This window comes from Suncus etruscus, chromosome 3 (assembly GCF_024139225.1).
Source record: "Suncus etruscus isolate mSunEtr1 chromosome 3, mSunEtr1.pri.cur, whole genome shotgun sequence".
Lineage (NCBI taxonomy): Eukaryota > Metazoa > Chordata > Mammalia > Eulipotyphla > Soricidae > Suncus > Suncus etruscus.
In genome coordinates, this window is record NC_064850.1 from 33,758,128 (window position 1) to 33,783,857 (window position 25,730).

The following is a 25,730-nucleotide window of genomic DNA, read 5'->3' on the forward strand; positions in this document are numbered from 1 at the left end:
TCCATGCTATCTCTCCTTGCCAAGTAAGGATATTGAACTCACTATCTGGAGTTTATTTTTCTAATTGCCCTTGGACTGGGGAGGAGTTTGAACACTAATTTGGGACTGGCTTTCTGTTCCCTACTGCCAATATTGAGTTGGAAACTCAGGAGTGCACCTCAGAACCCAAACACCTACCTGGCCACCTGCCACTGGACCCTCAATGATGGAGTTCACTGAAATAGACCAGACTTCCTCCAAACTGAGAAGTATTTCTTATTTCCATATTTCATTAAGAAATTTCCTTATCTTCCTTCAGAGACTCTGTGAATTTTTTTTTTTCCTGGTGGAGCTCAGGGCTTGCTTCTGGATCAGCATTCAGGAGTTGTACTATGTATACTTGGGGGACTATATAGGGTGCCAGGGATCAAATATGGACTAGACACATGCAAGACAAGTGCATGTACTATCACTCCAGTCCCAAAACACATTTCTTTCTCATTTTTTAAAAATAAAATCACCATGAGATACAGAGTTAAAAAGTTGTTGATAGTTGAGTTTCAGTTATACAATGTCCCAACTCCCATCACTTCACCAGTGTTAACTCTCCCTACCAATTTCCTCAGTTACCCTCCTGTCTTGTCCCCACCCTAACCCCACATCCAGACTGCCTCTCTGGTAGACAATTCTCTCACTCTCCTCCTCTTCTTTTTTTCTTTTAGACACTGTAGTTCACAGTGGTGTTACTAAAGGGTATCCTGAATATCACTTTACTTCCTTTCAGCACTCAATTCTTGTTCAGAGTGATCATTTCATAGTGGACTCTTTTTTATTTTGACTAAACTTTCTACCCACTGTTTTTATTTTCTTTTTTGATTTTTGGGTCACACACAGCGGCGCTCAGGCACAGTGGTTACTCCTAGCTCTGTGCTTAGAAATCACTCCTGGCAGGCTCAAGGGGTCATATGGGATGCCGGAAATCGAACTGGGTCTGTCTGGAGCTGGCCTAATACAAGGCAAACACTCTACCACTGTGCTTTTGCTCTAGTCCCCCACTGACCATTTTTTAGCTGAAACACCTTTTCCATTCCTTTTTCCTTGTGCATTTCTTTGTTTTGTTTTTGTTTTAGGGTCACACCTGGCAGCACTCAGGGGTTACTGTACTCAGAAATTTTTCCTGGCAGACCTGGTGGACCATTTGGGGTACCTGGGATTGAACCCAGATTGACTGCCCATTGTGCTGTTGCTCCAAGCCCTGAAACATCTTTTATAAGGATAGAGAGCTACCCCTAACAACGATAGCAACAATAAAGTCTATGTATTCACTTCAATCTATGATAAGAAAGGGTACAATGAGCCTTTCAGCCAGTGGTCCTCAAACTATGGCCCGAGGGCCACATATTGTATTTGTATCTGTTTTGTTTCTTCATTGCAAAATAAGATATATGCAGTGTGCAAAAGAATGCAGTGTGCAGAAGAATTCATTCATAAGTTTTGTTTTTACTATAGTCAGACCCTCCAATGGTCTGAGGGACAGTAAACTGGACCCTGTTTAAAAAGTTTGAGGACCCCTGCGAGGGGCTGCACTCACCATGGCCAGGAACCTGTGTGTAGAGAATGTGAATAGCACTATTTGGCAGTTCCAACAGCTGAGGACCCAAGGACCCAAAGGCGTTTTTATTCAATCATGGCATAAGTTAAAGGACTGTTCTGGAAAGACTCATTACACACATGCTAGACCCCAACTTTCAGAAGCAACAAAGGGAATGAAATTAAAATAAATTGAATTAGGGGCCGAAGACATAGCATGGAGGTAAGGCATTTGCCTTTCATGTAGAAGGTTGGTGGTTCAAATCCCAGCATCCCATATGGTCCCCTGAGCCTGCCAGGAGCGATTTCTGAGCATAGAGCCAGGAGTAACCCCTGGGCGCTGCCGGGTGTGACCCCAAAACCAAAAACCAAAAAAAAAAAATTGAATTAAATTGAATTAAACCAATTTAATTTCCAAATTCTTAGAGATTATCTGCATTGAGGTGGCTACATAGTACCTCTGACCTGTGCATGTGTCACCTGTCCCAGGACACTTGATTGGGCTGGGCCTTGGAGCAACCCATATCCCTTGTTATCTTTCAAGCCACAGACACACAAGTTTAGATATCTTTTAGATGATTTTTACCTAAACATAAAATGAATTTTAGTTTCATTTCCAATTAACAGGCAGGCTATTCATTCTTTTTATTTGCTTGCTTTCTATTTTTTGGTAACATCTGGTGATGCTCAGAGGCTACTCTTGGCTTAAGGGGTCACCTGGAAGTGCCTGAGAAACCATCTGGTACCAGAAATTAAATGTGGCCTTTTCATGTAAAGCCTGAGCTCAACTTATTAAGCATCTCTTTGGCCTCAAATTACACATTCTTAGTAAAAACCAAGGTTATCATTTTAGAGGCTATCACTGGGTTTTCAGTCTTCAGCAAGGGCAGTTCTAAGTATCTCATAAGATACTTGTTTTTTTGTTTGTTTGTTTGGTATTTTGGGCCACACCCGGCATTGCTCAGGGGTTACTCAGGGGTTACTCCTGGCTGTCTGCTCAGAAATAGCTCCTGGCAGGCACGGACACACACACACACACACACACACACACACACACACACACCATATGGGACACCGGGATTCGAACCAACCACCTTTGGTCCTGGATCGGCTGCTTGCAAGGCAAACGCTGCTGTGCTATCTCTCCGGGCCCCTTATAAGATACTTGTAAGAATTCTTAATGCCTGCCTGCAGCCAGCTCCATAGACTCATTCTATTCTCAAAAGAGATGTACACCAAACTGTGAAAAACCATGTGAAAAAAAATCATGCCATCAGCTGAAAATGGCAATTTCAGGAGGAGATGGTGGGTTTAGTCCCTGCCCTGCTAAAGCCATGACAGCTGCACCCACCACCCATAACTGTCGCTTTGACAATGGCCTGGCTTCACCATTAATCTATGGCTCTCTGCAGGCACAAATCTGACCAAACTCCAGGTATGCCTGTGTTTGAGCTGACAATACCAGGACTTTTTTTTGGAATGAGTATGGGTACTTTCCCCTAGCCTTTTCTTGTACTTCTGGAAGTCATGGCAGCCAAAATCACACCCCACAAAAGCCATGGTATCAACAATAGTACCAGGAATTCCTGGATTGTAGCTGTACAACAACTCTAATTTTTGTTTAATATTGCCATCCCAGTATGAACACACTAACTCAGGTGCCAATGTGCATCTGAAACCACCTGAAGTTCAGAAACAAAAAAAAGTAACAGAAACAAAAGAAGTCACAACTAGCAACAAGAGCTTACTAAACCTTTTGACAATGACTTCATGACCTCATTGTGAGGTATAATAATTTTACAAATTTTCTTATTACTGTATTCTTTTTCTTTCTTTCTTCTTTCTTTCTTTCTTTCTTTCTTTCTTTCTTTCTTTCTTTCTTTCTTTCTTTCTTTCTTTCTTTCTTTCTTTCTTTCTTTCTTTCTTCTTTCTTTCTTTCTTTCTTTCTTTCTTTCTTTCTTTCTTTCTTTCTTTCTTTCTTTCTTTCTTTCTTTCTTTCTTTCTTTCTTTCTGTGTGTGTTTTGGGTCACATCCGGCAGTGCTCAGGGGTTATTCCTGGCTCCACACTCAGAAATTGCTCCTGGCAGGCACGGGGGACCATATGGGACGCTGGGATTCGAACCGATGCCTCCTGCATGAAAGGCAAACGCCTTACCTCCATGCTATCTCTCCGGCCCCTCTTTCTTTCGTTTTCTTTTTAAAAACAATTTCACTCCCACTTATGTGGAAACAAATGTTTCAACCAATGTATCACCTATGTCAACTATTGATACCTGGTCTTTAAATAAAGTCACTTATATTTTAAAAAGATACTTGTGATAATTTTTATACAATAGTTATAAAAATTATTTTATTAGTGTTGGAGCAATAGTACAGTGAGCATGGTGCTTGCCTTGCATGCAGCTAACCCAGCAGCCCCTAATAGGGTCCTCCACAACACTGCCAGGAGTGATCTGGAGCATAGAGCCATGAGTAAGCCTTGAACACCATTGGGTGTGACCCCAAAGCAACAAGAACAAAAGAGTTCTTTTATTTTACTGGCTTTTTTTGTTTGTTTGTTTGGTTTTTGGGTCACACCCGGCAGTGCTCAGGGGTTACTCCTGGCTCCATGCTCAGAAACTGCTCCTGGCAGGTACGGGGGACCATATGGGACACCGGGATTCGAACCATTGACCTCCTACATGAAAGGCAAACGCCTTATCTCCATGCTATCTCTCCGGCCCATTATTTTACTGGCTTTTTACATCATTTCACTATGGTGAATCTCAGAAGGCGATGGGGAGGTTCAGAAACCTAATGCTTCTTTCCAGGGAACCAGAGCCCATCAGCTGAGGAAAGGAAGGACCCAAAAAATTTAGACTGATCTTAGTTCAACACCACAGCCTCAGGCAGAGAATCTCAGACTTCTTTCCCAGCAGCACCATAGTTCCCACCTTCTACTGAAACTGAAACACCAGGCATGTTCTCTCTCTCCAAAGCCAGCAAAATTTCCATTAGGCCCTCAAGGCCTAAACATGCCTCACGCCCAGTGTATTCACAACACTAATTTTAGACCTCGGGCCTTGGCCTGTAGAATTCTACCTCACAGGCCTCTATGAATTCAAAGAGTCCATTGCTCTCAGGAGAGAGGGTGTAATTCCAAACTGGCCCTAGAGGGACCAAGACTAAGAGGGTTAAAAAAATAAGATTAATTCTCCAAAACCTACACACATTTCTTTCTTCTGCTTTCATATGTGAGGACAGTGGGAAAAACATGTATGGGAGTATCACCTATTGGCAGGGGATGTCCACTTTGACCTTCTTAGCCTCTGCCATATGTAATTTTCATGGTCTCTAACTAGGACATAACCTCTAAACTACCTCACAGAAACCACTGCAACCACCAGGTGAAAGCAGAAAGCTCTTGAGCAAAATAAATAAATAAATAAAAGTGATGCCTTCCAAAACAAATCTGCTAAAATCAGAACCTTTCCAAATAGTACAGATTTTGCAAATCATTGTGAGCATTTACAAGGCCGATCTGGATGTGGGGGATTTCCACTTAATTAAAGCTTCCCAGGAAACACCTAGAGCCAAAGGTGTTAACTGATTGGCCAATAGAAAAACTCCCTCTGGGTCTGTGATTCAGTCCTTGGAAGAATTTTGTGTGTAACATTACATTTGGGTCCCAGTTCTGACTCAAGCCTAACTTTCCTTTGGTATTAAAGTAGCTGAAAAGAATTGCACAATTTTATACTGTTTGTCCTCCTTGTACTCTGTGTGGTAAGTGTCAGGGTACAATAAAAATAGGTGTTTTGCCACTGGTTTATGGGAAAGGGTTTCTGTGCTGGAGCCACTTATGATGAAATAAGAAATACAGAGTTTGGCCTTTAAGAACTGAACACGGACCCCATTGGTCTGGCCTTAAAAATGGCTTTATTAGTTAAGAACATCACTTGGGAATCTAATGAGATAAGTGTGTGGTCAATTTGTACACCCTGTCCTCTGTCCAGCCATCTCTGCCTCTAGGATCATTCAGCTTCATCCAGACACAGATTTCTTTTCTCCTTGCTGGAGTCTCTCTTTTTCTCCATTGTATTCATTCAAAGGGGGAAAAAAATCCTCATAAGTGTCATTTTACATTCCAAGCAATTTGCTATAGGCAACTACACCATTACTTTGTACAAATAAATTTACATAAATCATTATTAGGATGTTTTATCTTTGCGACATTATTTGGTTCCCAGAGCACAAATTAAATGCATGCTTAAAGCAGAATACTTTCAAGTTATTCCTATATTGTTTATGAGACAGGATCAGAAATTTCCATCCATCCCCTCCCTTTCATAATAGGATTCTTTTGGTTTTCTTTGTACAGTTAGAAACCATATATATCCTTTACTTAGGGGTCCTGAAGCAAGTAGATGAAGCCATACTTGGTTCACTTCATGGTGACTGTGACCTTAATTCCAAGGCTTCATTGGGACACTGATTGGGAAGCCCAGGATTTGGGGAAATTCACGCTGTTTTTGAGTAAAGGGATTTGTGTTTGATTTTATTCTGCAAGCAAACTGGTCTTTAGCTGTGGCCTTTTTTTTTTGTTTATTTAAATAAACAAATTTGTTAATAACTTCCCTGAGAAATGGGATTGGGTTTCTTCCGCAATTTGAGTTGGGAAGGTGCCGGGTTGGCTCAACTGCATTGTGCATGGTAAGCCATCATTGGCTAGAGCTCTGCTCCACCCTTGATTTCCAAATCCTGCCTTTTCAGTCCTCCTGTACAAAACAGTGCCTGGTTTTCAAACAAGTTGCACTTGTGAACTGTTAGCTTAGGTGGAGCAGGCGTCAGACAGGAAGTCAGAGACAGGCTGACCAGTGTTGGTCCTGCTACGGGCTGGCTCTAGAGAAGCCTAACATGTGAATCCATATCTAATCTTGTGGATCCCAAAGGATGGACTCATACTCAGTTCTGACCTTTCTACCAGCATGTGGTCTGGTATCCCCATGCCAGGCTGTGCCAGGGAATGGGGCTTCAGGTGGCCTGGGGAGAAACCCAGCCAAGGATAAGCCAGCCAGCCTCACAGAATACTTACAAGCTAAGTCAGGGCAGGGGTCTGACTCAGAACTGAAGTCAAAGCTTTTGCATGTGGCAATCCTGGGTTAGGTTCCCCCAACTACTACTCCAGGAATAGCCTCCAAGTATCATTGGATAGGATCCAAAAACTTAAAAAGAAAAAGAAAAATAAGAAAAGAAACAAGGAAGGAAGGAAGGAAGGAAGGAAGGAAGGAAGGAAGGAAGGAAGGAAGGAAGGAAGGAAGGAAGGAAGGAAGGAAGGAAGGAAGGGAGGGAGGGAGGGAGGGAGGGAGGGAGGGAGGGAGAGAGGGAGGGAGAGAGAGAGAGAGAGAAAGAAAGAAGGAAGGAAGAAAGGAAGGAAGGAAGGGAGGGAGGGAGGGAGGGAGAGAGGGAGGGAGAGAGAGAGAGAGAGAGAGAAAGAAGGAAGGAAGAAAGAAAGAAAGAAAGAAAGAAAGAAAGAAAGAAAGAAAAGAAAGAAAGAAAGAAAGAAAGAAAGAAAGAAAGAAAGAAAGAAAGAAAGAAAGAAAGAAAGAAAGAAAGAAAGAAAGAAAGAAAGAAAGAAAGAAAGAAAGAGAGAATCGCTTCTCGGCCTTTTGGCTAAGATCAAGTGTAGTATCTGTTCTTATCAGTTTAATATCTGATAAGTCGTCTATCCGACGACAATATATTAAATGGATTTTTGGCACTAGGAACTGGAATAGGAGCTTGCTCCGTCCATTCCACGCATCGACCTGGTATTGCAGTACCTCCAGGAACGGTGCACCAAAAAAAAAAGAAAGAAAGGAAGGAAGGAAGGAAGGAAGGAAGGGAGGGGGGGGAGGGAGGGAGGGAGGGAGGGAGGGAGGGAGGGGGGAGGGAGGGAGGAAGGAAGGAGGAAGGAAGGAAGGAAGGAAGGAAGGAAGGAAGGAAGGAAGAAGAAAGAAGGAAAGAAAGAAAGAAAAAAGAAAGAAAGAAAGAAAAGAAAGAAAGAAAGAAAGAAGAAAGAAAGAAAGAAAGAAAGAAAGAAAGAAAGAAAGAAAGAAAGAAAGAAAGAAAGAGGGGCCGGAGAGATAGCATGGAGGTAAGGCGTTTGCCTTTCATGCAGGAGGTCATCGGTTCGAATCCTGGCGCCCCATATGGTCCCCTGTGCCTGCCAGGAGCAATTTCTGAGCCTGGAGCCAGGAATAACCCCTGAGCACTGCCAGGTGTGACCCAAAAACCAAAAAAAAAAAGAAGAAAGAAAGAAAGAAAGAAAGAAAGAGAAGAAAGAAAGAAAGAAAGAAAGAAAAGAAAGAGAGAAAGAAAGAAAGAAAGAAAGAAGAAAGAAAGAAGAAAGAAAGAAAGAAAGAAGAAAGAAAGAAAGAAGAAAGAAAGAAAGAAAGAAGAAAGAAAAGAAAGAAAGAAAGAAAGAAAGAAAGAAAGAAAGAAAGAAAGAAAGAAAGAAAGAAAGAAAGAAAGAAAGAAAGAAAGAAAGAAAGAAAGAAAAAAGCTGAAGCTCAAAATTCTAGCCAGTGTGATGAGATTGCTGGAACCTACTCTACAAATTTGTTTTGAGGATTAAACTAAAAAAGATCAGGTGAAAGCTTAGGGGAATGGTGACTCTTGGAAAAAGCTCATTAGGATAATATGGAGTAATAATACAGCAGATAGGGTGCTTGTTTTGCAGGTGGCTGATCCAAGTTCGGTCCTGGGCATCTTATATGGTCTTCCAGCCCACCAAGAGTGATTCTTGAATGCAGAGTCAAGAATAACCCCTGAGCACTGCTGGGCTGTGGCCCAAAAACAAAAACAAAAATATCTATTAAATAGTATCAGGGGGCTAGAGTGAGAGCACTAAGGGTAGGGCATTTGCCTTGCACATGGCTGACCAGCGTTCATCCCCAGCATCCCATATGGTCCAGGAGCCATATGGTTCTGAGCTGGTTCTGAGCTCAGATTCAAGGGTGAACCTGAGCTCACAGGGCTAACCAACCAGCACTGCCAAGTATGGCCTAAAAAATCAAATCCCACTCCCCCACAACAACAACAACAACAACAACAACAACAACAAAAAACAGTATCAAACATCAGTCCAGTTGGGGGGAAATAGCAGACTTTCTGGTTGATACTGGAACATTTTTGAGTGTGACAGGGAAGAGAAGTAATCTTACGTAGGACCATTTGAAGATTACAGGATATTTCTAGACACATACTGCCAAGTGTTGTGACCGTGCCCAAGGCTAGGGCATGTGTGTGAGAGGGGATTTCATGATCTAATGAAGAAACTGAGAAGCCATTATATACTGCAGTTCATCATTGTAAAGTTCTTTCAGACACCTTCTTTGGGCCTTTCATAAACTATGTGAACCAACATAGCCATGGCCTATTTACTCTTTGATGTTGAGAAACAAAAGCTCAGCTAAAGGATGGACTTTCAGTAACCCACAGTAGCAGCACAAGCTGTCCCCAAGTCTCCCTCAGGCTCCAAAGAGTGGGTCACATGACTCATCTTGGCCAATGGGCTGTGGGCATGGAATTGGTATGCCTGAGGAAGTCCCTTGAAATAGAAGCCCCTAGATTTGGGTGGGTTCTCCATTTTTATGTACATGTCATAGCAACCAGAAAGTCACAGAGCTGTCAAAGAATGGGGAGTGCGGAAGTTGGGACCTCAAAACCGTGATTAAAAGAGTTCCATATTGATACAATCCTGGTCTAATTAAGAGAGAAATAAATTTCAGTTGGAGAAAATCTTGAGATTTGAAGAGTACATTTGGGTTTTTCTTTTCTGGGCCACACCTGATTTTGCTCAGGGCTTAATCCTAGATCTGTGTTCAGGAATCACTCCTGGCAGTTCTCAGGGGACCATATGTGGTGCCGAGTATGGAACTGGGATTGACTTTGGGCTAGAGAGACAGTACAAGAGAGGTTTCTCTCCCTTACCTCTCTTCCTTACCTCTCTTTCTTCCTCCTCCTCTCCCTGCCCTTCTCCCCCTCTTTGCCTGATAGTGTGCAGGGCTTACTCCTGGTTCTGCACTCAGGCATCACTCCTGGTGGTCTTGGAAGACCATATAGGGTGCTGGAGATTGAACTTGATGCAAGGTAGACTCCCTATCAGCTGTATTACTCTAGCCCAGTACAGGAGAGTACTTTTTTTTTTTAATGGTTTTTGGGCCACACCTGGCTTAGGGGTTATTCAGTGTCCAGGGGTTATTACTGACTCTGCACTCCTGGCAGGCTTAGGGGGATGCTGAGGATTGAACCTGGTCAGCCACATGCAAGGCAAGTACCCTCCTTGCTGTGCTATTAATTCTGCCCAAAAAAGTACTTTTTTTTTTTTTTTTTGGTTTTTGGGTCGCACCCACAGCACTCAGGGGTTACTCCTGGCCCTAAGCTCAGAAATCGCTCCTGGCAGGCTCGAGGGACTATATGAGATGCTGGGATTCGAACCACAGTCCTTCTGCATGCAAGGCAAATGCCTTACCTCCATGCTACCTCTCCGGCCCCTGGAAGAGTACTTTTTATCCACATATGGCTACTACCAATTGACCATTCTTCTGGTGAGCAGGATTAGAAACTACATTTACAACTTTTACCAAAATTTTCAATCAGTAATACCATCAAATTTGCCCAGACAAGGAAAACATCACAAGGATTAAATGCTCTCTTCTATTCAATGTTGTTTTCACTGATTACTTGATTTAAAATGAATATTGATTTAATTGAAAATAAAATGGTTCACATCTAAAGGGCAAATAAAAATGGGGAAATTCCAGAATGCAGAGTGTGTCTTAATGTGGTGCTTTGTTTCAACATTTAGGTTAATCTAAGAAGCCTGGATCCCTCATTTTAAAGACAACTCTAATATATAGGTTCCTGAAATAAACTGTCCTTAATGTCCTCTCTACATTTAATTGAAAGTTAAATGGATGAATGGAAAATTCCAAGTCAGTTCTTTGCTCAGCCTACAAGATGCTTCCTTCTTCTTCTTTTTATGAGAATCCTACTCATCCTTCGGTCATAATTTCTTTGTAGGGGAAAAGTTCCACACTTCATATTTATAAATAGTAATGCCACATAATTGCCTAGGCCAGAGAGTGGAACTTTGGGGGGTTGGGGTAGCAGTGGGGTGTGGTGCCAGGGATCAAATCCAGGGTCTCACGTACTACCACTGAGTCACTACTTCAGCCCCAAAAGATGGTTTACTTTTTCTGCAAAGGGTCAGAACATAAACATCTGATGGCGTCTGTCATATCTCTTCAACTCAGCATTATCTCACAAAAGCTGCCAATCTAGAAATGAGTGAACCCATATTCCTGTAAAACTTTATGAGGACTATTGAAATCTGAATTCCACATAACATTCATAAGGCACAAAGTGTCCAATAAAAAAATTAAGAACCATTTATTGCTTGTCCATCACACACAACCAAGCAACAGGTTTGATGTAGGCTGCCCTGGCCTGAACTTGCATGAAAACTATGTACAGCTTTCGGGGCTGGAGAGATAGCATGGAGGTAAAGCGTTTGCCTTTCATGCAAGAGGTCATCGGTTCGAATCCAACGTCCCATATGGTCCCCTGTACCTGCCAGGAGCAATTTCTGAGCATGGAGCCAGGAGTAACCCCTGAGCACTGCCGGGTGTGACCCAAAAACCACAAAAAAAAAAAAAAAAAAAAAAAAAAAAAAAACTATGTACAGCTTTCATTGGAGGAGACGGAGTCATTCTTTATTTATTTGGTTTTGGGACCACACATGGTGTTGCTCTGGGGTTACTTCTGGCTCTGAGCTCAGGGGTCTTTTCTGACATTGCTCAGGGGAACATATGGGATGCTGTGGATCAAATCTGATTCAGCCACAGCAAGGCAAATGTTAGCATACGCCATGCTAGCATTCTGGCTCCAGTCATTCTTTTTTGTTTGTTTTATTTTGGGCCCATACCTGGGGTGCTCAAGAATTACTCCTGGCTCTGCACTTAGGGATCATTCCTGGCGATGCTTGGGGTGACCATATGGGATGCTGAGGTCAAACTTGGGTAAACTGTGTACAAGGCAAACACCCTCCCTGATGTAATATCCCTCAAATCTCTAAAGTCATTCTAGCACTTCCACTTCCTGGAGGTGGTGATCTATAGTTCTACTCCTGAAAAGGCCTTAAAGCCCAGGCCAATCCCAGGATCACATAGCAATCTAAGGTAGGTGAGATGGCCAAGACAGGCCTCACACAAGGAGTATAACTCTCATCAGAAAACTCTTAGGGGCACTCATCAGACCCAGGATAGTGAAAGCCCACCCTGCTTTCGTGACTGTGCCACCCCAGTGAACAGGGCAAATGGCTCCCCATCCCTGCCCAGGCCCCAGTATCAGCTTTGAGGTCCTCCTTGTATTCTGACCTTCAGAAAACCATCAGCACCACTTACAAACTCCTGTTTGGGGGTTATGCTTTTTCACTCTGTATCCCTTTTTCTTAGCTTAGTGTTGGCTTGTCATCCATCTGTCAGTGACCTTAGAGGCCCTGGAGCCTATTCAAGCCATAATTGCCAGAAGGAGCTTAGAGGGCAGGTTTAGAGAAGAAGAGTCTATAACCAGGCAGACAGGCAGAGGGAGGATGCGGGCTGACAAGAGGGAGCAGAAAAGAACAGGTGGGGCCATGATGGTGAAAGTGGTGATGCCAACTATCCCCTGCAGAACTACTGACTCACCCAAGGCCCCCTGTAATAGGTCAAGTGGGTGCCCCCCAACACACACACACACACACACACACACACACACACACACACACACACACACACACCATGAGACATGCAAGGGAATCCATCTCTGGCCATGAGAGGGAATTCGGGATCTCCACTGAGCTGGTGCAGCTAGCCATGGTCCTCTTAGCTCATCCATGTCTCTTGCTACTCCTTTTCCAGTCCCTGCTTTAGTCGTAAAGCCTGCCAGGTGCCTTCCCCTCTCCCATAAATTCTTCTTCAGTAATTTCCATCCCAACCTTCTCAAGCCCTCCCTTTCCTCAACCAGAGAGCTGGTACCCAATCCAGCCCCAAACTGAGCAATGCCATCTGCCATTTTCTCCATGTGACTCCTGGATCTTTGGCTAAGCCACGAGCTCATGTGGCTAGTTCCAGAACTTACACTTTTTTAATCCCCATCTGTTCAACAACACATCACTGATACACAGCCATATCAAGTCAAAAGGTACATTAGAAGCATTAATATAAAAGAAAAACATAATAACCATAGGAAAGAAGATGATTTAGAGAAACTTGATGAAACTAGGCTTATTTTATTTTATTTTTGATTGGGCCATACTTGGTGGTACTCAGGAGCTATTCTTGGCTCTCTGCTCATGAGTGACCCTTGGCAGTGCCCAGGTGAGCATATATGGTGGCAAAAATTTGAAATGGGTCAGAGGGATGCAAGACAAGTGCCTTAACCCCTACAGTCTTTCCACATCCTAAAATAGTTTCTATACAAAAATTTCCAGCAATGTGTGCTCAGAGTGCAATGGGTAGGGCACTTTCCTTCCACATTGCCTATTGAGTTCAATCTCTAGCACCTTATATGGTCTCCAAAGCCCCACCAAGAGTGATCCCTGAGCAAAGAGTCAGAAATTCTGAGCACCACTGGGTGTGTCCTCCAACAAAAATTTTTCCAGAAATAGTTCTTTCATTTGCTTTGTGAATTCATGATGCACAGTACAATTTTTCCCCCTTTGTTTTGAACCACACCTTACAGGGTCAATATCAGATGCTATTCCCAGCTCTGTGCTGGAAGGGGAGGAAGGGTTAGTCCCAGTGGTGCGTGGGGATTCCTGTAGTCCCAGAAATGGAACCTGGGCCTCCAGTAGGCAAAACATGTGCTCAGCCTGCTGAGCTGTCTCTGGCCCCACAGCACAATTTTAAATAAAGATGTGAGCCACGTGTGTTTTCATTATCTTAATGTCTAAATTGGATCGACCACATTGTCAGTCTGATCACTGCATAAATTGATCATTAAGAAGATTGGAAGGAAGTAGGAGGACACCAATGGGTGGAGAAACAATCAATTTTCTATTTGCATTTAAATACACCTTCGATATTTCATTGATCCAATGCAATCTGGGGTAGGCAGAGTGGTTACCTGAGTCAGAATGGGTCCAGGAAACGGAGGTCAGCATTGCTTCAGTCACAGGAAGGAGAGAGGGGCCTCCATTCTCAGGAGAATGCTGGCCTTCAAGAAGATGATGTTTCTAGAAGCTGATGGAGAAAAACAGAGGAAGGCAAGGTTAGAGAAGAAGACGAAAGAGAATCTCACAGTAGTCAGTGCCTGTCATTTTTGGTCCAGTTCTGGAAATGGCTCATCAGAGAATCTGCCCCAGGCTCTTCCCTTCTTGGAGAGTTTAGAGCAGAACCAGATCCTGGATGATAGAGTATTCTTCAAACTGCCTCTTGGGGCAAAAAGAACCGAAGTTTAGAAAGAAATGTTATAGACATTATGAGATGATTCTATTTTCCTTTGCCATTGAAACCTCTGTGCAATCACTGTATTTTTTACTATAGCTGTCACTAAAACACTTTTAGCAAGAAAGGAAAAGCATCAGGACTCCATACAAGGTCCACAGTCCCCCACTCCAGGAATCAGCCTTCATTCACTGGGTAACCAGGAGCCCAGACTGCAAAGTTGATAACTCTTTTTGTCTTGGTTGTAAAGTTGAAATATCCAGGCTCTTCTCTCGGGGAACAAGATGACATCAAGCTCAAGTTATCTAAGAAAACCCCAGGTTATTGGGCCACTGTTATCAGTAGTTTTGCAAAATAAGAATGATGACACATAAGATAGATTGCAAGAAGATTTCCTTTGGAAAACCGAATCTGCTCTTTTGGCTTAAGTCTTATCAAAGCTTTTTGCTTCCTTTTGTTTTTGGTTAGGGGCCACAGGAGACTGTGCTCAAGGGACTTTTGGTGGATTTGAGGATGGAACCCAGGCCCACAAGGCCTGTACCTTAAATGCTGTACTATCTCTCTGGCTCTATCTTATCAGTTTTTTTGTAACTCTGTCCCCTCTGTTTCCTGATGTCCTCCTCCTTAAATACCTAAAACAAAACAAACAAACAAACAAAACCCCAAATAAGGAAACTCAATAAGGACTTATTGAGATTAGGAAAAAGAGAAACAGATTGGTTTAGAATGAGAGAACCTCTCTCCCTGGGAGAAGCTCCCTCCTAAAGTTCTTTGGTCTCTGAATGAACCCAAACAGAACCTTTCATAGAATTGTATAGACAGACCTTAGGCCTCTAACAGAACAGTTCGAGTTCTAGCCACTGAAGGCGGCATAGTGGAGGCCATCCTTCTCATCACTGAACTATAAAACACACCCCATCACATTTCTCCACCATTTTCTGCCTATGCCATGATGTCCACTGTACATTCCTCAGTCCACTCATTCCCTGATTGTCCCCATCACAAATATGCATGAAGTTCCTGAAAAGGTAGATTAGGAAGGACCTAGTACATAATACATAGTTTACAAACATGGCATAAAACCAGATCTCATTTCCATTCTTCAAAGGCCCATCCCATGCTGGTGAACATATTTTCCAACATAAGTTGTTTTGTGGCCAGTAAAAGCGCTCTTCTCTAGCCACCCATTCTGGTACTTTTTCAGATGACCATCTTGAGAAGACAAATATGTAGGGTTTCGTTTTTCTTAAAAGGTACTTATCCTAAGAAATAGACTTTGAGAATGTCCAGAAATAAGAGTAGTCATTGTTATATGCATGGGCTCTGGGTTTGATCTCCAGCATTCAGAAAACAGCGCTTTATGCAACATCAAATGAGGCCCAGTTAATGGCAAAGTATTGAGTGGGGGATCAGGGAGGGAGAAAGAGTCAGAGAAAGAAAAATGATGCAATTACCACTTTGGAGAAATGAATTGTGTGTTTTTAGAGATCAGATGGGTAAATTGTGGTCCAAATACAGACAGGTTGTTTTTTCTTCTAATAAGCACAGGGCTTCAGAAGAGAAAGACTTCCAGTGAGGGGTGAGGGATCAGATCAGAACCGCATCAAAATAATGACAGTGATGATGAGCTGGGAGGTTGGATCAGGACTTGGATGGCTGAGAACAGGCAGAAACTGAAGCCCATGCAGGGAGGTGGGAAGGCTCAGAGTCCTTGGTTGCAGTGCACAGTCTGGACTGGAGGAGCCATGAAAACCTCCAAGTTAAGTTGGAGACACGAGGTCACTTCCAAAGTCAGACAGGTAAGCTCTTGAGGCCAGTGGTGGCTTTTCTTTCTTGGACCAAGACCAGCTCAGGTTTCAAAATGGCTTGAGCTTGACATCTGATACAGATGGGGATGGACCAATTTCTAAATCCTATCTACTGTTCTGGACCTTTTGTACTGCCTTTTTTTTTTTTTTAAAGTGGAGGAAGCATCCCCAAAGCTTCCAGGACCAACTGCAGGAACCATCCCTGAGAGGTAGCCACAAAAGGACATTTTAAAGCAGGCACCAGGATTTGGTATCACCATCACCTTGGTCCATTCTGCAAAGGGGCAAAATGTTACGTGTTTACGAAAGCCCCAGAGAACACCTATGGGTTGAGTTTTATAAAATAACTCCAGTGTGCCTGAGTCACTGCAAAGACCAGTGCACCACACCTACAATTAGAGGGAAAAAAATACCTTTGCAACCAAGAAGGTTAGGCGTGCGCTTCAAGTAAACTGACACAAATAGAAGGCTTTATTTCCTGCTGCTGGCAGGAGACTGATGGACTGCCAGGGAGTTGGCTGAGTTCACCCCCAGCTCTGATGTTCTGGAGTCAGAATCAGCGATTTCGAGGGGCATCTCCCAGCGCTGCCTTTTAACCAGCAGAGTTGTTCTGGGCAAGGCTCTCAACCCTTTCAAGTCCAGACTTTCAACGAGCAAGAAACAGAAGCATTGACGTGTCTGGCTGCTCTGAAATTTAAATAAAAAGATGGCAGGAAGTCGCTAGGAGAATTCAGCATGGCAACACCACATGGAGGGGCTAGACTACTCTTCTTCACGGGGATGTTTGTTGGGGCACTAATGAATATTTGGGATGATTTTGGTCTCTGAAAATATAAAAGTAAAATGTTGCTCATGCCTTTGAGACACTCCTTTTAAATATTTGCAGATACAGCAGTTCCAGGGAACAGACTTGGCATCAACCACACCATTCTCCCATTCTCTCTCTTTCTTGTGATTTAAAAAAAAAATAGAATTCTTATTCCTCACACCACAAAAGAGTATCCGGTTATGTTCCAAGAGGTTTCTGGGGAGTCCAACTCAAGTCTTGAGCAACACAGACATCCATGCTGGCACTAATTTATCATCTCTGCAGTAGTTTAGTCCCACATGGACCATTTACTAATTTATTTCCATATATAAGTGGCAGAGAGATTAATCAGACTTTCATCTTGGAAACCTGAATTGCGCTTTATTCCCTTAACAGGCTAACTCTGGACAAGAGGAAGTACACATTTACATAGAAAACCAACAGTTCTTCTTTAAAAGCCTGCCAAGAGGGGAAAGGAATAAGGGAGCGGGGTGCTGTGCATAAAATAGATGAAGGGGAGGAGGAAATCTACTGTATGTGGTGGTGGGCTTTGTGGGGTGAATCAGATGGGGTACATACAAATGTTGAGTTACAAAACTATAAACCTGAAACTTAGAAACCAATGTGCGTCAACTTTTTTAAAATCATAAAAGGGCTGTCTATTAAAAATATGTTCTATGTTCTCTCTCTCTCCCTCCCCCTCCTCTCTCTCTCTCTCTCTCTCTCTCTCTCTCTCTCTCTCTCTCACACACACACACACACACACACACACACACATGTGGAGCAAACAGAGCTTTTTTTCTCAGGCCAGCTTGCAGGCCTGGTCTGTTATTCAGGGGCCTCCTGCCCAAGCTATGTTTGATAGAACAGAAAGCATAAGTCTGGCTTCTGCCAAATCAGACCCGGCTGTAGCCACATTCCCCTCGCTGTGTATGAGTTCAGGGGCTCAGGTTTCTGAAACTAAAGAGCTCTTTCTGCAGTGGAGCTGCGCCCAGCTGGCCTGGCTGTGCAGAGCTGGGGCCCTGGAAAGTATGTGCTTTCTTTTTTCCACTCTTTTTAAGGGTCTGAACTTAACCGAAGTCTGCAGTTGCAGCCTCCTCTGTGAAGTGGCTAATGAATTGTTAGCAGGACTTCAGTCTCCTGAGCTCAATTCCCAGTTCACTTTGCTGTCAACTCTATGGTGACCAGCCTTGCGGTCAAGTGGTAAAGGAGCCAGTGGAGGAAGAGGAGGATGATCTGTCATATGGAAATTAAACTCAGCCTGAAAGGGAGCCAGAAAGCACCTGGTAAGTTAGTGATGGCCTGGGGGAATCCTCAGACTTTCCTGGGGGAAGTTCAGCAGTCAGAACCTGTGGCAGACCCTGGGCCACACAGCCTGGACCATAATCAATCAAAAAGACTTCTTTTGTGGCTACTGATATTTTAGCTTTGCAATTCTTGTCGCTGTGATAGAAATTTCATTCTCTTGGGATTCTTCTAGCTCTCAAATCTCATTATTTTGGTGATAGAAAAACAAAACAACAACTACCACCAACATACTAGCAAATAGCCCATTCCCCTCTATTACCCTGGCTTCTGTGTGCAGAGGTGCCCAATAGCCAGAAGTCAGCGTGTGTCTGCAAGGATGTGAGCTGATCCAAATATGCCACACTGGGACCCTTCAGACCTTTGAATAGTCTTGTGCTATTCCACAGCAGCAGGTTTACTCAAGAAGTCTGTTTTGATGAGGTTATAAGAATGTGATAAGGGGGCCAGAGTGATAGCAGAGCAGTGGGGACTTGCTTTGCACATGGCCAATCTGGGACAGACCTGGGTTCAATTCCCAATACCCTATATGGTCCCTTAAGCACCATCAGAAGTTATCCCAGAGCTCAGTCAGAGCTAGGAGTAAGCACCAAATACTGCTGGGTGTGTCTCCCATTTTTTCCTTCCTTCCTTCCTTCCTTCCTTCCTTCCTTCCTTCCTTCCTTCCTTCCTTCCTTCCTTCCTTCCTTCCTTTGTTTCTTTCTCTCTCTTTCTTTCTCTCTCTCTTTCTCTCTCCTTCCTTCCTTCCTTCCTTCCTTCCTTCCTTCCTTCCTTCCTTCCTTCCTTCCTTCCTTCCTTCCTTCCTTCCTTCCTTTTCTTTCTTTCTTTCTTTCTTTTTTTTTTTTTTTTTTTTTTTTTTTTTTTTTTTTGTGGTTTTTGGGTCACACCCGGCAGTGCTCAGGGGTTACTCCTGGCTCCATGCTCAGAAATTGCTCCTGGCAGGCACAGGGGACCATATGGGACGCCGGGATTCGAACCGATGACCTTCTGCATGAAAGGCAAACACCTTACCTCCATGCTATCTCTCCGGCCCCTCTTTCTTTCTTTCTTTCTTTCTTTCTTTCTTTCTTTCTTTCTTTCTTTCTTTCTTTCTTTCTTTCTTTCTTCTTTCTTTCTTTCTTTCTTTCTTTCTTTCTTTCTTTCTTTCTTTCTTTCTTTCTTTCTTTCTTTCTTTCTTTCTTTCTTTCTTTCTTTCTTTCTTTCTTTCTTTCTTTCTTTCTTTCTTTCTTTCTTTCTTTCTTTCTTTCTTTCTTTCTTTGTCACACCCAGCAGTGCTCAGGGGTTACTCCTGGCTTTTAGCTCAGAAATCACTACTGGCAGGCTTGGAGAACCATATGGAATGCCAGGAATAGAACCTGGGTCCGCCCCGGGTCTGCTGCTTTCAAAGCAAATGCCTTGCCACTCTGCTGTCACTCTGGCCCCCCAATTTTTTTTTAATATGATAAACTATATGAGTTCTTTTTTACCTAGCTTCTTCATTATCTTATTTTATTTGTTTATTTCTTTGGTTTGCGGCTACGCCTATCTATGCTCAAAGTTTACTGCTGGCTCTGCATTCAGGGGTCACTCCTGGCAGGGCTTGGAGGACCATATGAAATGCTGGAGATTGAATCTCGGTTGGTGTGTACAAGGCGAGTGCCTTACCTGTTGCACTATCTCTCTGGCTACAAACATACAACAGTTTGAAAAGTAGCTAACGGGTCGGCGCGGTGGCGCTAGAGGTAAGGTGTCTGCCTTGCCAGCACTAGCCTAGGACAGACCTCGGTTCGATCCCCCAGAGTCCCATACGGTCCCCCAAGCCAGGAGCAACTTCTGAGAACATAGCCAGGAGTAAGTAACCCCTGAGCGTCACCGGGTGTGGCCCAAAAACCAAAAAAAAAAAAAAAAAAAAAAAGAAAAGAAAAGAAAAGAAAAGTAGCTAAGATGTGATTTTTTTCTTTTTTTCTTTTTTTTTTTTTCGGGCCACACCCATTTAATACTCAGGGGTTATTCCTGGCTAAGCACTCAGAAATTATCCCTGGCTTGGGGGGACCATATGGGACACAGGGCAGTCCTTCCTTGGCTAGCGCATGCAAGGCAGACACCTTACCTCTAGCGCCACCTCGCCTGCCCCCGTGATTTTTTTTTTTCTTTAATATGCTAGGGTCAAGTCTAGCATTAGGCCTCAGGTTCCAAAGCCAGGGGCACTGGGGGCCAAAGAGATAGCATGGAGGTAAAGCATTTGCCTTGCATGCAGAAGGTCAGTGGTTCGAATCCCAGCATCCCATATGGTTCCCCAAGTCTGCCAGGAGCGATTTCTGAGCATAGAGCCAGAAGTAACTCCTGAGCGATGTCGGGTGTGACCCAAAAACAAAAATAAAAACAAACAAACAAAAAATAAAACCAGGACACTGGAGAGATGCAGGTCTAAAAGCAAATATAAATATAGGAAATAATACTCTCTCTCTCTCTCTCTCTCTCTCTCTCTCTCTCTATCTATCTATCTATCTATCTATCTATCTCTCAAGAGGAAAAAAGAGGTTCAGGAATTCCAACACATAAGCCTTCAGCTCCTAAGAAGCAGGAAGCTCCATTGAAGTCCGGAAACGAAAGAGCATTTTTCCTAAAACTTCAAGTATTTATTAGGAAAGAACAGACCACAAGGAACAGATCACTCCAGAGGTGGGATTAGGCATTCTGAACACCAACCCAAGGTGCTACATTCAAAGATGTTCCCAACCAATGAGTAACAAGACTTATACTGAGTGGGATAGGATTCAATGAATTCCACAGTTCAGCATAACTAATCTCCTTGTTAGAGGGGTAAAGGGAGACCTGGCTCTACTTCGGGCTCTGTACTTAGTGATAACTGGTGGTGCTCAGGGGATCTTCTGTGGTGCTGGAGATCAAGTCAATATTGACTACATGTGAGGTAGCCTCAGCATTATCTCTCTGGCCCAACAAAAAATACTCATAACAGAATTGATTATACGCAAATTGAAGATTTAGAACTAAGAAGGAACTTCAGGGATGGAGAACTTGTCTTCATAAGGGCTGGAGGGAAGATCTGAGGTTTTTGTTTGTTTTTGAGGTGTCACATCCAGCAGTACTCACGAGATATTCTGAATATGGAGGTCAGTTATGGCGGTGCAGGGGGAACCATATGGAGTGCTATGGATCAACCCTGAGCCTCTTATTTGCACTTAACCCATTGAGCTCTTTCTCCTAGCTCAGAGCTGGAGATGTAGGAAGAGCTGAATTTGAAGTTGGACCTCCCAACTCCCAAGGCAGAGTAGGGGTAAAGACATCTGCAGAAGCAGCAACAAAAGGAAATGCCTGGAAACTTCTTTTTGTTTGTTTTGGTCACACCTACTGTGTTCAAGACTTACTTTTAGCTCTGCACTCAAAGGTCACTCCTGGTGGTTTTAGGGGACCATATGGGATATTGGGGATCAAGCCTGGATTGACTATGTATAAGGCAGTGTCATGGAATGTCCAAGAAAAAGGCATCCTATTGACAGGGGAGAATGATGAAGAGCAAATGTGGAAAAGTCCCCACCTCACCCTTAGCCTGGGAACAAGCATCTCTCTTCATCGTCTCAATTTCCCAAGTGGCTACACCATAGAGACTCCAGAGAATCTGCTGAGAGTCAGGCAGTTGGTCCTGGCAACTCTCTCCCCATTTCAGATCAGTAATAAGATCCGTCTGTACCCTCATTTTCCCCTCATTCATTTCATGCTGCCACTATTTGGGAATGTCTCAAATTAATTTTTTTTTCCAAATCAATTTCCTGGCTCTTCAAATGGAAGCAATTGAGCTTCCTCCTAGCCATTGGCAGGACTTTCCACTGGAAGGAATGGTGCGGCCCAGAACTTTTACACTTAGCTTCATGTGGCTTTCTTTCTTCAAACAAAAGAAAGAGTTAAAATCACATGGCATGGGCTGGAGGTACAGCACAGCGGTAGGGCATTTGCCTTGCACGTGGCCGACCCGGGATGAACCTGGGTTCAATCCTTGGTATCCCATATGGTCCCCCGAGCCTGCCAGGAGTAATTTCTGAGCACAGAGCAAGTAGTAACCCTTGAGTGCCACTGGGTGTGGCCCAAAAACAAACAAACAAACAAACTATCGTTGCATGGCATTGACTATGAGTTGTTGTTGGGCTTTATATTTTGTTTTTAATACTGGAAAATATTTCTGAATAATTTATAAAAGGAACTCAAATGTGTCAGCAGTTGAAATGTCAGACTCAATCTTCTCAGAGAGAGGTCGAACATCCAGAAGAGTTCTACTAAAATTTCAGAGTGTCAAACTCTGAGCACAATGGCAGAATGGTGGAACAAGGTTTCATAAACCCCCAGTCCAGTGGTATTCAGTGCCTCTATTCAGTGGGGGTCTGTGGGGAGCTCAGGTCCTCTTTTCTGTGCCTTTTCTGCAACCCAAGACAAGTCAGGAGAAGAGGCACTAAACCCAGGCAGCTGTCTTCCAGAGCTGAGGAGGGAGTGGAGGAGCAGAGCGCTCTGCAAGGGGCTGGCTCAGTCACAGCCATATTGAAACAATCTCTAGAGAAGGCACCAATGGGGGCCAGAGAACAAATACAGCGAGTAAGGGCTTTGCTTGTATGGGTCTAACCCCAGCTCAATCCCTGGCACTACAAATGATCCTCCAACATTGCCAACCAAAGCACAGAGCCAGGAGTAAGCAAGCCTTGACATCTGCTGGGTGTGGCCCCAAACTCCTCTTACACCATCATCACCCTCCAAAAAAAAAAAAAAAAAAAAAAAAACCAAAACAAAACAAAACCAAGAAGGCACTTCTGTGTATTGCACCTGGGCTTAGAGGGGTGGAGTCAACTCAGCATCCTACATCACTTTATTTAGAAGAGCAAGACTTGTCTATCCTCTGACACGTGCAATCTTCTTGGGTTCAGATCTCTGGTTTGCAATTTAAAATCTGCCCTAGACATCCATGGGTATTTGGGCCAGTCTGGAACTCCCCAGAGATGTTCTCTTAACATCGAAGCAAACATTGCCTGTGAAGAATAACGTGCAGAAAGCGCGACCGAGGGCTCCCTCTGCACATCACAATAAGTCTGATATCCACAGAAAGAGTTGGATGATTCATGCCGCTTTTTGTCAAAGTCCGCCTATGGTCAGAAAAAGCGGAATCCTCCTCAAACGCATCGATTAGCTTAAATTGCCATTTTGCATGCTCTTCACTGATACATGAATAATAAAACTATAAGGTAAATGCAGGCTTTGGCTGAATAATGGGCATAAATAAAAATATTTTGACATTAAAAACTCAGTATAAATTGAACTACAACATACTTGAAAGCTCGGCAATCATAATGTGCACATTGAAATCCATTAACCTAATACCTAGACTGCTGCTCAAAAGCAGAGGTCTAGCATATAAATAAATACCCATCTGAACATTTCTCCTAAATTACTGTACGATTCGATTGCAAAGTCACACACACACGGAGTCTAGCTCTACTTGGCTCTTCTCTCACAGATGATCGAGTCTTATCAGCCTCTCCGATGTGGCAGGCAGCATAATAGAGACACAGAGATCAGCCAATGGTACCAAAAGTCTCAGCCAATGTCAAAGACAAACCAGGGTCATCCCTGGAGAAGAGAGATATTTACATAAGCCATTCAGGAAAGACAATGGAGCCCAGGTTGCCTTTAGCTCGCCCCAGCAACCTCTCTGCTCCTCACCTGATCATTTGGATCCAAAAGCCTTTTCTACAAGGATACGTTCAAAGACCTCAGTTGCCAGAAACTCAGCAACAGCAGCAGTAGCAGCAGCGAAACATTCAGCGGCGGCACATTTACATTCGCTTCCAGACTCAGCTATTTCCAACCGTACCTATCACTAGCTCCCCAACCTCCACAAACCGAGCTTCGCGGACCACATCCTGCTGACATAGGTCACCTCCGAGGACGCGATTCTTACCTCTGGAACTCACTCACCATTGATGCCATGTCCCCCCCTGCAAGGACATCTGTCTGCCTGGAATCTTGCAACTTTCAACTTTCTCCCGTATTTCTGTTGCGGGAAGACAGGGGAAGGCTGATACCCTCGGTACATGGCTCAGCTGAGCTAATAGACATCGGAATCCAAGCTATATTTTCAATTCTTTTACACTTACTTAATATAGTGCGTGCTGCCTGTCCACTGATGTGATATCAGAAACCTGCAAGCTACTATTTCTGCAACTGTGTCACTGTAGATAGTCTGAAACATGTACGTAGCTGTTGCCATGGAAACAAACACAGCTAGGGTAGAGTGCCACGCTGTGTTAATTCCTTCACCCATGAACCCCAGGGGAATGCTAACATTCATCTTCTTTCTCCTTTAGTCTCACACTGCTTTAATATATTTTTTTTAAGCATTATCAAATGATGTACTAAATACACAGGACACACCTGAAAAGATGGGTGGCTGAAATGTCTCTGAAATGTGCCCACCTTGCCTCCTGGGGTCTCTGCTTAAGGGAGTACAGAGATGCAAAGGATCTTTCCATGAACTTCTTCTGGGAGAAATAAGAGAACTTTGTTTCTTTCTTTTAAAAATAGTGTGGGGAGGGGAAAAAAGACAGGACCATCATCTGATCTCATCGAAGACAACATTAGTTATGAAAGTGCACCTGAAGAAAGATGTTATCTTCAGAAAGGGGCCTCCTGGGGAAGGTTTTGCAAACTTTCCAAAGTGGATCCAATCTAAGAGTTGTTTTCCTTCCTTCCAGTAGAGCAAACACAGTCCTGAATTTTAGTGGTCCAAAAACACAAACCCTCAACAGGATTTTAGGAGGGCCATGAAGCTCTGTTCCTAATTCTACAGAAGAAAGTCTTAGAAAAACAAGGAGGAAATCCTTTCTCACTCACCAAAAAAATGTGATTTGCCTGGAGTCTGAACATGCTCTCATTTGCTTCAAGCTCCAATCTCTGCCCTTCTCAAACATTCAGAGAAACATTTGAGGAAAAGCCTTGATTCCCTCACTAGGCACCTAAGAGCCAAAAGCAGCGGCAAAAAGGATCACTTTCCATTTTTCAAACCAATAAGTCACTTTCAACTGAGGTGACTCACCACAGACTGCACATTTTTTCTTTCTTTTTTTGATATTTGGGCCACACTTGGTGGTGCTCAGGGCTTACTCTTAGTTCTGCACTCAGGGATCACTTCTGGCAGGTTGGTAGGACCATATGGTGTACTAGAGATCAAATTCAGGCTAGCTGCATGCAAGGCAAGAGTCCAGCCCACTATACTATCCTCAGGTCTGAATCTCTACAAAAATCTTTAAGGATACCCCATCACTTAAGCGAGTTAATAGCATTTTATAGCAAGGAACAAGGCCATCCTTTAGACTTTATATTGACTGCCTTCTCTGAAATACAATTTTCTTACTGAGCAATCCTTTGTAGGTTTTCAAAGTGCAAATCCAAGACTCTGAATGGGCATGTTGTAAAGAAAACATACCTTTCTTTACAAGGATTGAAGCAAAGTTATTCTACAAAAGATAAGCAACATTTCTGCATTATTTTCCTAAATGGAATCATTTTTTGGCTCTACTCTACACTCTGAAAATAATAATCAACTCATTCCTAAAAGAAAGCAAACCAGAAAATAAATGACTACACTTTACTAGAGAGTCAGGCCTCTAGTGAAAAGCAATCTTAGGACCAGAGAAATAGCACAGCAGGCAGGGATTTTATCTTAAACGTGCCTGACCGGGTTCGATTCCTGGCATTTCATATTGTCCCCAAGTCTGCCAGGAGTAACTTCTAAGCACAGAGCCAGGAGTAACC

The 25,730-nt window shown here is 43.4% G+C and overlaps 1 protein-coding gene and 1 non-coding gene across 3 annotated transcripts in view; one reads left to right on the plus strand and one right to left on the minus strand.

Annotated features, from left to right (window-relative positions):
* The window catches only part of FOXN3 (forkhead box N3), a 422,773-nt gene that overhangs the window by 279,583 nt on the left and 117,460 nt on the right, over nucleotides 1-25,730 (minus strand). The window contains exons 1-2 of one of the 2 annotated variants that reach the window (XM_049769837.1): nucleotides 16,237-16,358; nucleotides 13,696-13,811 (exon numbers count right to left, since the gene is read on the minus strand). The gene's annotated coding sequence lies outside the window, so the exon portion shown is untranslated. Of the gene's footprint in view, nucleotides 1-13,695; nucleotides 13,812-16,236; nucleotides 16,359-25,730 lie in introns of those variants that run through there. The other variant, XM_049769838.1, reaches the window with a different exon arrangement.
* LOC126005385 (U2 spliceosomal RNA) lies at nucleotides 7,199-7,389 on the plus strand. The gene has a single exon (XR_007494493.1). It is a non-coding gene; the product is annotated as a U2 spliceosomal RNA (small nuclear RNA).